Source organism: Papio anubis, chromosome 8 (assembly GCF_008728515.1).
Source record: "Papio anubis isolate 15944 chromosome 8, Panubis1.0, whole genome shotgun sequence".
Taxonomy (NCBI): domain Eukaryota; kingdom Metazoa; phylum Chordata; class Mammalia; order Primates; family Cercopithecidae; genus Papio; species Papio anubis.
This window is the reverse complement of record NC_044983.1, coordinates 73076042-73093302: the sequence shown is the minus strand read 5'-3', so window position 1 is coordinate 73093302 and position 17261 is coordinate 73076042. Positions and strand designations below refer to the sequence as shown.

Here is a 17261-nt window from a genome sequence, read left to right as displayed (position 1 = left end):
AATGGAATTGTGAAGATACTAAAGCTTGATGAAATATGTAACTCTTTTTATCTGTCACATCCTAATTTTGAGATTATAGTTTAAAGTAGACATTCAGGTGTTTCCGGCTAATTGTTCTGTTTTAGAACAAAATGATGAATTTATTTTTCTTTTAGACTGTAAATGTGGTTTGTTTCTAACATATTGGACATAAATCTTAGAGAGTCTATCTTCGGGTTATATTTGGCACTGTAGATCACAGTGGCTGTAAAGACAACGTCTTTTAAAAGAGGGGACATTGATATCACAATATTTGTTTTTTGTTCAACCATTCTACGGTAAGCAAACTTACATTTACTTTTATCGCACTTACGAAAAATTTCTTGCCATTACATTTTGCCTGAATAGAAGAAAAACATTTTAATAAACGTTCCTATAGCTTTCATGCTTTGAGGAAACTGTTGCAATCAGACTGAATTTATTGAATATCATTTCAATTTTCCTTTGACTTCTATAAAAACTTTTAGTACAAATCTGTTTTAAGGATAAATTTGTTTTATTAATATAGAAGAAAATGCATTATATGAAGAAAATAATTATCTATTTGTTTTAGATAAATAAATAGGAAGTGAACAATCCAGTTTATTCTGAATACGGTTATATTCCAAATGAATGAGTTTTGAAAAAGGAAGAGTAAAACGATTTCAGGATGACATGCTGTTTTTATCCAATATTTTCCAAACTGCATCTTACGAGGTACTCATTACTGTCCTGTGGAAAGGGGGTTTCTAAACTGTTTAGATACTAAAATGGAAATTTCTGCTATACATTGAGGAAAAAAATTAGAATTATTCTTTAGTTATAAAAATTAATAGTTCCATTGAACATCATTTATCATTAAGCGTTCTAGAGAGAGAAAGTTTCCTGAAGTTGCTTATCCCAACTTCCTAAAACCTCATCAATTGAAACTGGTCTGAGAGAGGATTTGCTAGAGCAATCGAAAGAATAAAAGGATATCTATACATTTTTGTGTCAGTTCAGAATTCTGGTTTCAATCCTGTTTCTATCTCTTGAGCTAAGTCTGTAATCTTAAGGGATGTAAGTTTTTCTTTTTTTTTTTTTTTTTCTGCATAATGGTGGTAAAATTACCTATTACATATTTGTTCTAAAAATTGTGATGTATGTAAAGAATATAGAGTACTAATTGAAATTAGTGAGAAATTAATAAACATTAAATAACACACACATGCACGTGCACACATTTTCTTACTTGTACTTTATGTAGTTATGCCATATTCTCTTCAGGTAAATATTTAATATATGAAAATATATTACTCATATAATTTTTGTTCAGAGTTACAAGATTGCAAAGAGTAGCAAAACTAGTCATTATAAAATCATTTTAGCTAACAGGATTTTTATAAGATTGGTCATTCAGAATTTGCTGTCTTTTTAAAATAACTTACTGCATCCATTATAATTAAGTCATTATATTTGCCACACAATATGTCCAGAAACTCTAGGAATACACTATAAAGACAGTGTATTAGGAATACACTTATAAAGACAATGTATTAGGAATACACTTAAAAAGAGTGTATTCCTAAAGTTTCTGGAGACGATGTCCAGCAATTTAAATCATAAACCTTGAAAATGTTGTAGAACTTCTTGCAGGTGATGAATAATGTTGGAAGGGATGTTCAATTTACAGATTAAATCATTCACAAATAAAAATCTGACCTATTTATACTGGTCAACATACAATAAAATTAGAACAAGGATGATGATAAGAGATAACTCTCAAAGGAGATAATTGAGGAAATGAATAAAGCCCTTTAACATTCTTTAAATGACCTTATTTATTATTATCTTCAGCACACTCAAATCAAAAATAAAGTGAAAGAGGCTATATAGTACTTTATACAATTTAATTAGGAAAGACGTATATATTTTCAAACCACTGTCTTATTTATTCTTTTTTCTAAGATTTAGCATTGAAAATTTTTGTTAAATAAAGGCTAAGTAAACTCATTTTTATAATTTTGATTTTATTTTTTAAAACCAGTTTCCAATTAAACTTTTTATTTTTCAGTATTTACTAGAAAATTTTTGATGTTCATCGAGTGGCTTTTACATTTTTCTGATGCAAATTGCAATCTGGTAGTAAAGACTTTCAGAAAATTTCAACTCAGCTCAGAAAATGTTAACTGATAGTATGGTAAATTTCATGAATGGGTAAGTATGACAGATTTTGCATTCATTGTTTAACTGACTGTTTCTAAATTCATTGATTCATAATCACATAACAAACACTCATGAAGTGCCAGCTACTGCCTATAATAGAACTAAGTGCAATAATGGGAAAATAAGAATAAATAAAGCACAGTGCTGCACTTGTGGCATTTTATAGCATGTAGCAGAGATTGACATATAAATTACACTTTTATTCAAGCTATCAGAAGAAATGTACAAATTACCATGTGAGCAATAAAAAGGATAGCTCATTCCTGATCAAAAAAATAATAATAATGTTCTCTTACATAATTCAAAGAGCCAATCCCATTCTTACCCTATGGTTGACTCCATATGCAATTTATTCCATTCATTTATTTACTCAATCAACAATTTGGGAATCTTTTGTGTATGGGAGACACACATACAAACATATTACAATACACTATGCGAATTTTAAGAATATAGAGAGTTAACTCACTGCCTGTGGCTATAGAAAGAGGACTCTGAAGTGACATTTGAACAGTCGCTGAAAAACAAGTAATTTTCCACCTTGGTGGTAGAGTCCGGAGGAGAGGATGGACTAAGAATACATCTTGTGCCAACTAGGAGCAACATGTGCAAGGAAAGAATGTGAAAGATCAGGTGTTTAGGAAAGTTCTACCAAACTTTAAAAACTGGTATCATTTTCAAGAAAGTGCTACCTAAGCAAAATGTATGCCTTTCAGGTTCCCACCCAAATTACAAATCCCAAATTAAAGAAGTACTAGAGATGGGATGTAAGCACAGTCACCTATTTATCATGGAATATGTATATTTTTGAAATGGAATTAAATGGGTGACTTTTTCTTTTTAAAATGAAATACAGCATACGTAAATCATGTGAATATTAAATTTTCACCTCAATGATAAAAAAAAAAACTTACATCGTCGCTCATGTAACTATGAACCAGATTATATGCACAAAATTTCCAGCACGTTCACCTCTTATGCCCCCTCTTCCACTCAATTACCACCTACCCAGTGTAATCATTATTCTGACTTGTATCGTAATAAATTAGTAGGTGTTGTTTCTGAAGGTAACTTAAATAAATACATATGACATCTATTCTGTTGTGTCTAGTTTCCATCAATAAAAATTGTATTTCTTGTACATTTTAAATTAACTAAAAGAGTATAATTGAATCACTTGTAACACAAGGAAAGGATAAATGCTTGGGGCAATTGACACCCCATTTACCCTGATGTGACTATTACACATTGTATGCCTGTATCAAAATATCTCATGTACCCCATAAATACACATACCTACTATTACCCACAAAAGTTAAAAATTAAAAAAAAAAATCTATTTTGAGATTCATTCTGTTTCTTGCATGTATCAGCTTTTGTTTTTCCATTAGAGCTGTGTTATATTCCACTGGGTGAATATACCACAATTTATTTTTCCTGTTTCATGATGGGCATGTCAGTTGTTTCCAGTTTGGTGTTATTATGAGTAAAGCTGGTATGAATATATTTATAGTGAATATCAGCATATATTTTTCTTAGGTATATGCCCAAGAATGAAATCCTGGGCCATATTTAGCTTTAGTGGATACTAGATATCATTATTTTAAAAATTAAATTTGGCTTGACACCGTAGAGTATATAAAAAGACAAATAATACTGATAGTGGTTGTATTTATTTGCTAGGGCTGCCATAGAATTCCACACACTGGGTGACATAAACAACAGAAATTTATTTTCGCACAGTCCTGGAGGCTGAAAGTCCATGATTGTGTTAGCAGATTTGGTTTCTTCTGAGGCCTCTCTTTGGCTTACAAATGGCCACCTTCTTGCTGTGTCTTCATATGATGTTTTTCTCTGTGCATGGGTACTCCTGGTGTCTCTTGATGTCCTAATCTCCTCTTCCTGTAAGGACACCAGTTATGTTGACTTGGGGCCAAGCCTAATGGCCTCATTTTAACTTAATTATCTCTAAAGGTCCTATTTTGAAATACAGTCACAATCTGAAATATGGAAGTTAAGGCTTCAATATATGAGTTTTTGGGGAGCACAATTCAGTTCATAACAGTAGCTAAGTCAGATAATCTGACTGCCAAACTTTTTTTAATGTCTGCAAAAATCCATTGACTCAGACAAGAAAGATTCCCTAAATATTAGTCCACAAATCTAAATAGATGTAGTATTTCTTAAAATATTTCAGAAAATAACAAGTGCAGTGAGTATTTGACTAAGTGACCAATAAGAAGAGTATAATTTCTTTAGATACATATATCTATAAATATGTGTAAAGATGTTTCCAATTCTAAAGAACTTTTATACACTGCTATATAAAATTATAGGTGTTGTTTTATTTCCTACAGTATAAAGTCAATAAATGTTTTCTGATTTTAAAGTAGCTTAGAAAAAATATATTTTAAAAGAAAAAAAGAGCTTAAATAAATAAACTCCATCTACAGTGTGCTGATATGGTCCAGATGTTTGTCCCCCGCAAATCTCATGTTGAAATGTGATTACCAGTGTTGGAGATGGGGCCTGGCAGGTGATGGGGCCTGGTGATTGAATCATGAGGGCAGATTCCTCAAGAACGACTTAGTATCATCCCTTCAGTGATAAGTGGTTCTAGCTCAACTTAGTTCATGCAAGGTTTGGTTGTTAAAAATCCCCTTCTTAGCTCTCCTGCGCCTGCTCTCAACCCTGTAATGTGCCTGCCTCTGCTTTGCCTTCCTTCATGATTGTGAACTTCCTGAGGCCCTTACCCAATCTGCTGAAGCCCAGCAAATGCTGGAGCTATGCTTGTACAGCCTGCAGAGCTGTGAGCCAATTAAACCTCTTTTCATTATAAATTACCCAAACTCAGGCATTTCTTTATAGTGATGAAGAAATGGCCTAATACATGTACATACATTATTTCATATTAAATGTCAGAACACTAAGCGATATAAGTGTTATTACCCCCATTTTACCAATGTGAGAACTGGGGACCAGATGAGTTAAGTGGTCTAGCCTCAGGTGGCAACATCTTTCCCAATAAGCCTAGCAATCTTTTAAGAATATCTAAGTTTTTACTCAAATATATATTCCATAAGATATTGACTGTGATCTACAACCAATAGGCCATGCACTTTTCATTCATTCATCATCACCTATTTATCCAAGCCTATAATATGTATTCATTCATTGTGCCAAAGATTGTACTGAGTTCTGAAGGTAGATGCATAAGAGAGACAAAGTTCCTATCTTTATAGAGTTTACAGTGTACCATGGAGTTAAATAATTTTAAAGAGCCAAAACAAATGTATTCGATAAACCTATATTATAACAAAGTAACTCTATTATCATCTTCTATTTGAATTTCAATTGTATTATGGCCCCTAATTTATTAGTGGAAACATTTTCTCTGAGGATTTGCCCAAGTTTTAGAGATTGCTCGGCACCCGACCCGGACATGGAGGCCAACATCATTGACATAGTGGTGATGATAACAAAGGTTCTTCATAATTTATGCCCACCTTTGCTGAAAATTGTTTGAAACCTACCCGTAGTTTTCTAGGACTGCAAAGAAGTCTGATGTTTCAGAGTCAAACATCAAGAAACATCATTGGGCCTTTTCTCCTGCTTACACAACACTCTGCAGGGTGAGATACTTTAGGATTTGACTACTTCTGCGACTTTGTCTATGGACCTAGTAGGTTTCTTAAGCTCCGAAATTTCCTAAACTCTTACGTTCCCAAACTTTGTGCTCTTCCTGTTGCCTGCTCTCCCCACCTACCTTCTCTGTGGGAACCAATACGTTCTGTGCTCTCTTGTTTCCTCTAGGATTCCCCCTCTCTCCACTCCAGTCTAGGAGAGCTTTGTATAGTCATGGGTAATTGGAGGGGGTGTAATGATGCTTGCTGTAACTCATCATATGCTTTCTATGTGGAAAACTCATTCTGTTAATATATTAAAATACTACCTCACAATAAAACTAATAACAAGGAAAAATTAAGAAGTGGGTATTATAGAGCAGTGCTGACTTGAGCAGGAGCCATCACGGATTGTCAGGAAGATTCATAGAAACTGAATTTAGAAGATGGATCTAAAGTGCAAGTGGGAATTAACTGGAGGGAAGGGTTGCAGGTATATGTGATTGTCCTAAAGTAGGGAGAAGGTCGATGGTTTCTGAGTACCTTAAAGAGGACAATGTGTGACCGGAAGGCAAAAGCAGTGGGAAAAATTATGAGGATGAAGCTGGTTGAGGAAGACAGGACCATGTTAGGCAGGACCTTAAAGAATATGTTAAGGATTTTTGGTCTGTGCCCTAAAAGTAATTGAAAATTCTTCAGGGTTTTAATTACAGAAGGGACTTAATCAGGTGTGATTTTTCTAAATGATCTAAATAACTGTTAAATAAGGAAAATCGATTGAAGTGGGTCCAAGGTGCATGCTGAGAAACCAGAGACTATTTAGAAAATGAGCTCCTTTTCAGCAACAGAAAATACCCAGTAATAATTAAGCTGTTGATAGATGAGATCGAAGTGCTTACCAGGTGCCAAACGCCTAATACTTTTATGTATTATCCCACTGAAATATCGCAAAATAATTAGCCTTGTTTTAAAGGCAGGGAAAATGAGAAATTAGAAAGTTTAAACCTAGGCAATGTGCATAGCTCACATGCTCAGTAAATGCACTACTTTGAATTAGGTAAAAGAAAAATCACTGCAATGTAAACTTTTACTCTCTCACATCCTTGTAATCAACAACAGGCATTTGCAAGTTGGCTTTGAAGAATTAAACAAAGAAGCTAGAGAAGTAATTTGTTTCATATAAATACAAAAGTATCCGTAATGCAACCTAATTAGACCCAATGGAAAATAAACATAAGTTCTAGAAATTGTTTTAAAATGTTCATTAGTAATGATTCATGTTTGTAATATAGAATTTTAAAAAATGTTTCTAATGTTCAAATTACTAAATTTGAATATTTTTCATATTTGTTTATTAATTATATTAATGAACTATATTTTGAGAATCTTACTATGTGTGCAATACTAAAAATTAATCATATCCATATGTTTTATTGAACATTTACCTCTCTGAAAATGAAATCATTTACTTTTCACAAAATTCTGTGTCACAGAACGTTTATTAATTTTGATGGCAGTACAGGATAAGGGGGTAGTATTCTTTCGAGTCAAAATAAATAAAATATTAGAGGATACCTAACATTTTGTGAGGAAAATGATTCTCTGCGATAAATGCCTTCTATCCTACAATATTTAGAAGTATAATACCAGAATATACCATCTTACCATTTCAACTGTGATACATAAACACAGACTGTGGAATCTCGGAGGTGTTCTTGTTTAGTATCAACAACCGAAAAGTGAACCACAACATCTGTTGTTTGTGAGTTTTCTCCCCATTATGTTTATGTCAGTTTCCAAAATTGGAGAGGGAGGAGTGTTTTTATTTTAAGAGGTATCTTGTTTCCATTCTTTGCATTTGGGCTGTGTAATGCTATAATTTTATATTTGACTATGGAAACTAGCAGAAGGAAAATTATTTTTCATTAAGAGAAGTTAATAATAGAGTTTAGTAAAATATTTCACTAAGAGCCAAGCATATTACAATTGATCTAATAGTTCTAGTAGCAACCTAGCTCTGTAGCATAATGACTCAAAATCTGGGAGAGTTCCTAACCCAATTTTCACACACCCATACACACAAACACACAATTTCATAATCTCTTCAAAAAGATAAAGTAATGTAGAAAAGAACATAGCACAACACACCCACAAAGAAGAAAGAAAACTATTCTGTTACAGTTGCATCTTATTATTTTATATATTTTTGAGAAACAAATCAATATAAATAATATTGTAATCATCTGTGTTCCTCTTTCCAGTGTTATGCCCCAGTAACATTAATTATAATTACTTTTGAAGCTATGAATGCTTTTATATTTAGTACAGTATATATGTGTGTGTATATATATAGTGCAACATTTTTTCTTTTTAATTGACGTAAAATATTTTCAAAACTGTATAATATACATACACTTTCTTGTTGACTCAATGTTATGTCTGTTCACCAATCTATGTTGATTTATACAGTTCTAGTTTATATAGTTGGCAGTTGTATAATATTCCATTGTTCAGGTATGCTAACTTGTATTGTTCCATTTCTCTTCTGCTAGATAGTGAGTTGCAATGGTTTAATAAAAATTCTAATGTAAGTGTTTTGGGGATATATGATAAAATTTATAACATTTTCTTATGTCCATGGGTGGACATTTTAAGTCATTGGGCATATATATTTTCAGCTATATACACAGTAGTAAATTGCTCTTGGGATTATTTGTAGCAATTTTACCAGTTCTCCTTTTCTTTTCTTGTCAACATCTTCCTATTTTTTTTTTCTTGAGATGTCGTTGTCTAGTTTTGTCTACTAAGTTTTCTATATACATATGTGTGTATGTGCGTGTGTATGTGTGCGTGTATTACAGCTGCAACATATAGAAAGGAAGTAACAAGCACTATGTATATTTTATAATAAAGAATTGCATATTTATCTATCAGGAACTGCATATTTCATGGGGTGATCTCATTTAGTTTACTGGTTTTAAATACAATCTATATTCTAATGACTTTCAAATGTGTATCTTAAACCTGGGCTTCTGGGCTGCCACATTGATTCTAGCCTTGTGTAAACAATTGCCTACTATTAATAGAGTGTCCAAAACACAGTTCCAAATGTTTTCTCCCCAAACCTTCTGCTCTAACAGTCATCTCCATCACAGTCAATGACCACCTCATCCTTCCAATCTCGTCTCCTGCCCACCTTGACTCACTCCTCTTTTTCTCTTATATTCCATATCACACTGTATATCAAACCCTGTTGGCTCTGCTATCAAAATACTGTATCAGCCACTTCCTAATATCTGTCACATCCACTGTCATCACCACTGTCACAATCCACTGTTCAAGAAAACATCATCTCTTCCCTGATTGTTGCAATGGGCTCCCAAATGATCTGGCTGCCACCACCCTTGCCCACTTACGATCTGTTCTAACCAGAGTCATCTGCTGAAACCTAGTTCACATCATTTCACTCCTCTGCTCAAAATCCTCCAACTCACTCTATTTAAAATCCAAAGTTATTGTATGGCCTTCAAGGTCCTACCTGATCTTGACATCATAACTGACCTGATCTTGACCTCACTCCCCTAATCAAAATCCTCCAACTCACTCTATTTAAAATTCAAAACTATTGTATGGTCATCAAGGTCTTACCTGATCTTGACCTCATAACGGTCAGAAATCTCCTATAACTTCCTTCACTGTTTTTCATTAAGCTACAGTGATGTTGGTCTCCTCATTGTTCACAGAACACAATGGAGACGTTCCTGTGTGTCAGCCTTGGATGGGAACACTCTACCTACCAATACCTGTAATGTCCACTTTTTTAAGCCCCATGGCTCTTTACTCAAAAGTCACATCAGAGATGCTTTCTAGCCTCCATATAAAAAATTTCAGCAACCCACCACATACAACACACTCAAAGTATTATAATCTCCTTCTCTGCATTTAACTCTTATCAATAAAAATATGTACTATATTTCAATTTCACTGGCTTCTCAGTCCTTAGCACAGCACCTGCTCCCTGGAAGGCACAGACAGTGAATATTTCTTCATTTAATAAAACATATATTCTAGTGAAAGTTACAGGTTTATAGTAAGTTATAAACCACACCACATTTACACTTAAATTGTACAAATTAAAATTAATTCACCTGTTTATAAAAGTTAACTTAATTTGGAAGTGAGTATCTGAAGAAATTTCTTTATATTTGTAATGAAGTATGACTTTTAATACAATTGCTATTTACGTTGATAAATATCAGAAGCTTTGATATTTTATAATCATTGAAATATCAGTGTTAAATATAAGATTTAATCATCTTCCTGTTTGGCTATTATTAAATGTTTTGCATACTAAAGTGAATATTTAACTATATAGGCATTCAAACCTTCTAAAATGTTCGTTGACACTATCTCACTGTAGCAGGTGTGTCTGTGATATTGTATGTAAAAAAATATCTCTCATGATGTAAATAAGACATGTATTATTACAGTTCTTTTGCTTTCCAAAAAGTATGCTTATTCAAATATATTTTACTTTATAGTTACATAATACAAATTTAGCAATACTAGCAACTTTTTTTTCTAGCTAAGATGTTGCCAATGGAATCTATATATATGTATGTGTATGTGTGTGTGCATTTTACACACACACATACGTATCAAGCCTTTGAATGCATCAAGTAAATTCAAAACAGATTACAAGAAAATACACACAAGTTGAATTTATTTGGAAATGAAATAACTTAAAATGACTGCTGTGAAACAATCATTAGAGTATTTTGAGCTGTATTCTTTGGTTCAGTTTTGCTCACAATACCTAACTCACTATAAATTTACTCACATTTCCTTTAATTTAATAACATTTACTCATCCCCATCATCCCCTGCCTTTGAAATAAGTGAACCACAAACTTTTGATTATAATCTTGTAGCCATAGAAAACTTGGAAAATATAATCTCAATTTAAAATTAACTCTTTCTCTTTACATTAAAAAAAAAATGTTTGAGTTGCATACCTTCTCTGAACCACAGGTGATATTTCATAAGTTTAAAGCACTTTTTTTTTTAAAAAAGAGTACTTTTTCAAATAATTTTCCATGCCTTCATTCAGCAGGTAACCCAAACCTTCATAATCCCCAAATGCTGCACTTCAAAGTTTTGCTCAGGAAAGAATATTGAAAAGAACAGCCTCTCTTTCCAGTTGATTTAAAACATCACTAGCTTATTTTCAGTACACATATGGAGTTACTTTTAAAAAGAAATCTTGGAATATTGCCAGACTACATCCAGGAAAGGCTTTTCTCCAGAGAGAGCTAAAATTCATTATCTGAGGTTTGGGACACCCATGTTCCTTCAAAATTTGGACACATCTTTGTTCCTTCGTGATTAGTGATAGTAGTTTAAGTTAAAATGAGAAAGTACTCAATGTGTGATGATAGTCTCAAGAAACCAAATTATTATATTGTTTGAACTGATGCTTATTAACAGTTACCTACATAAATAAAACATCACTTTGCAGGATGATCAGTTTAGAATATCCTTTAAATCTGATATTATTTATGAAATATAACAGTCCTTATTTGTTTATAAGAAGTATTAAAGTTAAATTTAAGCCCTTTGTTATATCTCTCTTTTCCTTAAATGGTTAGCTTCTCTCATTTAAATCTATCTGAAATTTTTATTTCAGGAAAAAAATCATTAAATCTAAATAATTTGAGGGTAATATAATTATGTTATTATTGTTTTTAGTGAGCATTTCATAATGATAATGTTTAAACATTTTAAACCTTCTTTTTTTTATTTTTTATTTTTCTGAGAGGGAGTCTTGCTCTGTCATCCAGGCTGAGATGCAGTGGTACGATCTTGGCTCGCTGCAAACTCCCCATCCCGGGTTCAAGCGATTCTCCAGCCTCAGCCACATGAATAGTTAGGATTACAGGAGCAGGCCCACAGGTCTGGCTAATTTTTGAATTTTTAGTAGAGAGAGGGTTTCGCCAGGTTGGCCAGGCTGGTCTCAAACTTCTGGGCTCAAATGATCTACCCACCTCGACCTCCCAAAATGCTGGGATTTCAGGCATGATCCACCGCACAGGACCCTTTAACCCTGCTTTTGATGCACAAAATGAAGCTAACAAAGGTGGAAACATTGTTATACATTAAGAAAAATATTAATATCAGTATAATTTCAGTAATAATCAATAACATTTCACTGTGAAATACTACAAAGTGGTAATTATTTTTAGATTTATTACATATTTTTCCCACAGTATATAACACATATTATGGGTTTTTCTGAAAAGGTAGAAACAAAATTCTCATAACTGATGATAAACAGCCTATGAATGTAAGACAAAATTAATATATAGTAATATGAAACAGATTAAGTAAATACAGACCCTGCTCTAAGAGATAAAAGTCTAACATGTGCAGTGAATCCACAAAATTGAATAGAGACTAAGAATATGATTTTTTAAATATCGATTTTATACATACCAAAGAATAAGTGTACTTTGTTATATGCTAAGTAAAGAAGCTAAGGGACTTTATTATCCTCATTTTTAATTAGTCAGGAAAGAAATATGTGGAATTACGAAAACCTCATCAGTGAAGGAAGAGAAAGCTTCGGTAGATTGGAGGTACATTTTATATCACACATAAGCATTACCTATCATGGGAGTTTTTACTTACTTTGTTTTTGTCCACAAAATAGGCATGGACACCTTTTGTATCTGCATAATTTGATAAAATCAGGTATTATGAACTTAACAATGAGTTATTTCAAATGGAACCAAAGCGTAAGCTCTACTTTAAAGAGTAATGGTCGAGCTGGGCAGGATTACTTCTGCAAAATGAATTAGAACACTATGAACTGTAATATATCAGCAATAAGTCTAGCATATTTCAAAACCACAGCTATTGGAGAAATGAGTCTGAATCACTTGAGCATCACAAATCCTAGGCCATATTTTTATTTCCAGCCTAACCCTTTGTGCTGCTTCCAAGTACGCAGCTCCAGTTGATTTCAAAGGCAGTAGATGAGAGATAAAGAGGAGCAAGGATTGTTCTACCTCAGCAATTCATGATCCCTCTAAGGCCATTGATTTTGAAAGAATATGGAGACCTTGGCGTCTCAGCAGAATAGATCCAGCTACTCTTTTCTATCTACTCCCATGAGGTAGCACAAGCATTTATCCAGTTTACCATAGCAAATGATTCTCCATGTCCCGAAAATTACAACACTCTTCCTCTCTTCACTCTGAGGAGTCATAAAACCTAAATTAAACATGACTGTCCAAAGAATTATTTTCCGTAATGTTAACATTTCAACAAGAGAAATAAATGGAGCATTGTGATTTGAGTATTATCATAATATTAAATATAATAATGTAATATAACATTTAAACATCCTTAATTTAACATTATTCATTTAAAATATTTACTTATTAAATTATTAATTTTAAATTATTTAAATTATTAATATTAAAGTTGTGGTTAAAAAATATTTTATGGGCATAGGGCAAAGTTGTATAGTATATTACTTAAACATGTGTGCTTATAATTCTCAAAATACTTACAGCTTTCTAAGTGATATTTCTTAGACATAAATATGTCCCCTATACATGAATACCTTTTTTTCTTTGAATATTTTCTTCATTTCCATGTAAATAGTGTATGTATGTGCATTTACTTATAAGCCTCATGCAATTATAATGTTCTAGTAATGTGTTTTGGTGTCCAAAATATTTTCCACTAACTTATATAGCTGTGCTAAGATTTGTCAAAATGAACAAATACTCAAAAGACAGCTTCATAAAGCATATTAATTAATGTATCACATCCTTCAAAAGAAGTGACTAAAACAGCTGAAAGGAATAAATTAAGTTAAAAACTTTGGATATATGTAGTAGAAATATCTAACATTAAAATATTGGCTGACTTCAATCACTATACTAAATTACATACATTACTTTATTTAATTGATGCAAAATCTTTGTGAAATAAGCAGTATTTTGCTCCATTTTACATACTTTAAAATGGAAGGTTAGAGGGGTTTAGAATTATCCAGTTTTAAAGATGGGACAAAGCTGGAACATGGACCCAGGTCTATCTGAATTGAGAATCCTATGGTCTTAAATATTTATATATTTTATCACCTTTCTGTTCTGGTGACATAGTGTCTATGACTAGGAGAATCTTAAGATAAGATATCTAGATAAAGAGTGTGTATTTTAGGATTGCATTTTTGTTTTCAAAAAATGCTTGTTCAATTGAATTTATAAAATATATAATCTTCTTAAATTATTGAGTTCCATTGGTGTCGGCCATGTTCTGAAGGCTAACAAGGATAGCAAAGATGCGGTCAAGGTGCTTGGAGAGCTAGCCCTACAGAGGAGAGGTCAGAAACTTTTTTTGTATGGAGCCAGAGAGTAAATACTTTTCTGGGTCATAGAGTTTCCCAAAACTAATTAGCTCTCTTGTTTTTAGCAAGAAATTTGGCACAGAAAATATGTAAATAAATGATCATGGCTATGCCCCAAGAAATCTTTATTTACAGATACAAAAAAATTAAATTTCATGTAATTACCAGGTGTCAATAAACACTATTCCTATTATGATTGTTTCAACCACTTAAAAACTTAAAAATTCTTCTTAGCTTCCAAGCCATACCAAAACAGGTATTGGGCTGGACTTGGCCAGTGAACCTGTGAACCAAGTTTGGCCAACTCCTGTGCAGAATTGCCCTGGCCACTGAGCACTTAAATTTGGCTAGTCCAAATTGAGATGTGCTATAAGTATAAAATATACACCAGATTTTAAAGATTTAGTCTAAAAGATTTCAATGTCTCATTTATAATTTTTATGTTGGTTATGTTTTAAAATAACCAGCTTTTGATACTTTGGGTTAAATATCTTATTACAATAAGGTTCACTTGCTTAGTTTTTTTCCTTTTTGCTCACACACTATCTACACATATTTTTTTTTTTCTTAAATTGTGCTTAAATTCTTCCCTTCCTCTACCTTTTCTGCCACCACTCTCTTATTTCATAATTGATCTCATAGCCTTAATTGTCTCTCCAACACAGATCTTATTTTTTGTCTTTTTCATGTTTTAAGTCTTCTGGTTCTTCATCATATGACCTTTAGGAGAAGTTTTTGAAAATGAGTTTTTCATATCCAGTGCTTTCTGTCAGGGCACTCTAAGACAGGGAGTTAGAGGAGGGAAAACGTTCTGGCTTCTGAGCTTACTGACTCTACTTCAGTGAGTAACATTCTTCTTATTTTATTTTTTGGACATGGAAGTAAGATTTCCTTTAAAATACTTTCAATCCTTAGAAACTTGGCCAAATATTTCATTCTGGCTTCAAAGTACTTACCAACACAATTTCCCTCCTCTTTCACACCTCCTACAATGAAGCTGTAACAGATGGTAAAATAGGCAATTCTGTGAAGAGAAAAAATACGTAGTCAATTTAGGCTTTGCATAAATGCCCACTTAGTAAATGGGACTATTGGCCAGATCAGGGAAATAAGAAAAAGTTATTGTTGAGAGTGAGAAATATGAAGGAACACTTTTAGAGAGAAATGAAGAATGCTGCTATTCCCCTCTCAACAATTGGAAGCAGTCAAGGGTACTATATCTTTTACCTTAATGCCTTGTTTATTAGTTAGGGTTTTCCTCAGAAACTGAATCAATAGGATAGATAGATAGATAGATAGATAGATAGATAGATAGATAGATAGATAAACAGATATAGATATAAAATATAAACCCTAACTCATATATATTTCTAATATATATAATGTGTGTGTGTATATATACATCAATTTAAAACTGAAACAATAGGATATATATATTAGAACCCTAATATATATATTTCATATATACACATGTAGTATGTGTGTGTGTATGTGTGTATTAAACTGAAACTGAACCAATATATGTATATATTTGTATGAATATATATCTGTGAACCCACACACATATATATGAACCCTATTACATATATATAGTGTGTATATATGTGTATATACACACACACATATATAATATATACACATATATATGTATGATTATACATATATATAAAAGAATAATTTTATTAAGAAATTTATTAAGAGAATTGGCTTGTGCAATTGTGGAGGCCAAGAAGCATCATGATCTGCAACCTGCAAGCTGGAGAACCAGAAAGGCTGGTGGTGTAATTCAATCTGAGTTTGAAGGCTCAAGATTTAGGAGCACCTATGTGTTAGGGCAGGAGAAGATGACTATCCAGGCTAACAAGGAGAAAGACTTAATTCACTTTTTTTCTGCCTTTTTTTTTTTCTATTCAGCCTTCACTGTGTTAGATGATGTCCACTCACAATGATGAAGGAGAATCTTCTTTCCAAAGCCTATTGATCTATTGATTCAAATGCTAATTGCTTCTGGAAAAATGCTCAAGACATACCTAGAAATAATGTTTTACCAGCCACCTGGGAATTCCTGAGCCCAGTCAAGTTGGCACACAAAGTTAATTATCGCACCCTGTGAGGGGGTGTCTCCAGGCTTGTGGAAAATACCTGGTAAGTGCTCTCTAAAACTAAGTGGATCCAGGAAAAGTGGACTGGTGCCCGACTCACCCCAGAGAAAGCAGTAAGATAGAGGCGGTGGCATTAATGGCCCATACTCTACACTTATATTCTTCCTTGGAAGAAAGCCTAGGCTATGAAGAGAATTGCAAAGTAAACAAAGAGTGAAACTGAGTTACAGGCAAGAGTGTTGCAGAGCGTGTTCCTTAGAGATGGGCTCTGAATTTCCCACAAATGCCCTCATAAAGGGACAGGTCACATTAACCAAGTCTTAGTCTCAGGGAACATGAAGCCACCCAGAAAATAAAACCATCTGTTCTATCCCTCAACCTCTCCTGCCTTCTGCCACTTCAACCCTGCTACAAGAAACAAAAGTAGTAAATGGGGAGCATGGACAGGAATACCCTATCTTCTTCCAGGAACACACTTCCATTTACAGGACTTATCATGGCTTAGAGGGAGAAAAAGCTTTATGTTAAGAATAAATATATTGATTGATATCTTGGACTTAACAAATTCTAATTTCTGAATTGGGGCTTTATTTTAGAACTTAAGATCCTTTTATGATTATCTTTTGCTGAAGATCGAGTAACAAATTCAAAGAACATTGTATTTTGATCATAGCTCATAAGCCATGTATTTCATATATCATTTATCCAAAATGTGCTTCTGTCACACACATTCATATTCACATATCACTCACCTTTTAGAAAATACATAATGCATTTCTATTCTTTCTACCACTGTCCTCCAATATATACTCTTTACTGACTTCAGAGAAGATCTCTTATGGTGTCAGAGTGCTTCCAAAACCCATCTGTATCCTCACTTCCCTTATGAGGGACC

General features: G+C 33.0%; 1 long non-coding RNA gene across 1 annotated transcript in view; it reads right to left on the bottom strand.

The window, feature by feature from the left end:
* The window catches only part of LOC103886905, a 58862-nt gene that overhangs the window by 30250 nt on the left and 11351 nt on the right, over nucleotides 1-17261 (bottom strand). The window contains exon 2 of the long non-coding RNA XR_002523861.2: nucleotides 15221-15288. This is a non-coding gene — a long non-coding RNA (uncharacterized LOC103886905). The remainder of the gene's footprint in view (nucleotides 1-15220; nucleotides 15289-17261) is intronic.